This window comes from Hylobates moloch, unplaced genomic scaffold, assembly GCF_009828535.3.
Source record: "Hylobates moloch isolate HMO894 unplaced genomic scaffold, HMol_V3 SCAFFOLD_40, whole genome shotgun sequence".
Lineage (NCBI taxonomy): Eukaryota > Metazoa > Chordata > Mammalia > Primates > Hylobatidae > Hylobates > Hylobates moloch.
In genome coordinates, this window is record NW_026652315.1 from 1,970,322 (window position 1) to 1,971,922 (window position 1,601).

The 1,601-nt window shown below is 52.5% G+C and overlaps 1 protein-coding gene across 1 annotated transcript in view; it reads left to right on the forward strand.

Annotated features, from left to right (window-relative positions):
- Positions 1–813: 813 nt before the first annotated feature.
- Positions 814–1,601, forward strand: part of LOC116463514 (protein FAM81A) — a gene marked incomplete at its 3' end in the record, with an annotated part of 72,058 nt that continues 71,270 nt past the window's right edge. The window contains exon 1 of the mRNA XM_032146643.2: positions 814–1,158. The remainder of the gene's footprint in view (positions 1,159–1,601) is intronic.

The window sequence follows — 1,601 nt, forward strand, 5'->3', positions numbered from 1 at the left end:
ATGTGTCCATCTGACATGCTCTCCATATGCACTGAAAGGCACCCCGATGGAGACAGGCAAGAAATATTTTGAACCTTTTTCTAGACTCTTGGTGATGGACTCTAGGTTTGAATGGGTACTTTCTGCTAACACATGCACACCTTTCCAGATGTTGTGGCAAGTTACAGCCAGAAGGTCACTGGGAAGCTGAGTGACAGTGTGATCACCATGACATAGGATCCAATTCAACATGTATTTACCTAGTACATGCCATGCACCAGGCAGTGGGAATCTAACCGAGAAAGGAAAGAATAATCATTGAGCTTTTGCAGCACTAAAGAGACGCTGTTAGATCAGATCTACACATCAGAAGACTCACGGCCATTACTCTCCTGGTCACAACGGCAGTGTTACATGTGTCTGTGATTATTTGATGAATGCTCGTCAGGCTCTAAGCTCTGTGGGATCAGAAAGGGATGTGTCTCTTTTTCATCTTCACCACTGTGTCTCAGGGCTAAGCATAGTTTCTAGCACTTGGCAGCCATCCAATAGATACTGTTGGCTGAATGAATGTTACAGATGCATTAGCGCTTTGTGGAGGGTATTAGCCCGTTTTACTGGTGAGGAAACAGTTGCAGAATACCCAAGATCACACACAAATAACAGTCCTTAATACTAACAGCCCCTAAATAATAATCCTGCCGGAGAGAGGATTCCAAAACCGCTCAGCCCAATCCACAGTTCGGGCTCTTCTACCATGTCGGGCTCCTTCCCCTGGGTTGGAAGTGCTCAGGCTGGGGGCGGGGAGACAGACAGGAGCCCCAGTGCTGGGTAAGTACCAGTGTCTGCGAAGGAAGCACGAACCAGATGAGGCAAAGGTCGTGTCCCCCCCAACTCCGCTGAAATGCCGCCCACCGAGAGGAAGCACAATTATGAGTGAATGGGCTTGTGCGTCCTGATGAGAATCCAAAATCTAGAGGAAGGTGGAAAGAGCCAGGACGCGCTGGGAGCGGATGAAGCTGATGGGAGAAGAAAGGGCTAGGAAGAGAAGGGGTGTTCGCGTTCTTCTTCGCGTCGTGTCTGCTGCGATGACACACGATCCTGGGTCCCAACTGCAGGTGTCAAGGCGATTCAGTAAATGACACTCGGCAGCCCCGGAGGGTTCGTTCACCTGCACAGGTGGGGCGTCACCGTGGCCTAATCAAATAACTTCTCCCCAATTTGAGGTGGGGAGGGGGAGAGAACTATTTTTGTGGGAAAGCAGTTTAGTAAATAAGGTCTATTGGGGCTCTGGAGAGAATTGCAATGCCACCACCATGGCTATGATCTCCATCAGGCACCATTTCAACACCTCTCCAAATCAGCCATCCCTACAACAGGATTTATTTTCCAATGAGCGAAATCCCCGCCCGCCAACTCCAAGGCGCTTGGATGCGAGCTCTGTGGGAAACAGCAGCGACGAGCAGAGGCTATTTTGAGTGTGGGAACGAGGAGGGAGGAGGGGCGGCGCCGCCAGGCTGGGCGCGGGTGCGCGGGGAAAGCCTCCAGCTCGGGCTGCCACGGCAACCGCGTCCAGGCAACGCGCCCGGAAGCGGCTCGGGCGGCGCGCGGCGGCTCGCGCC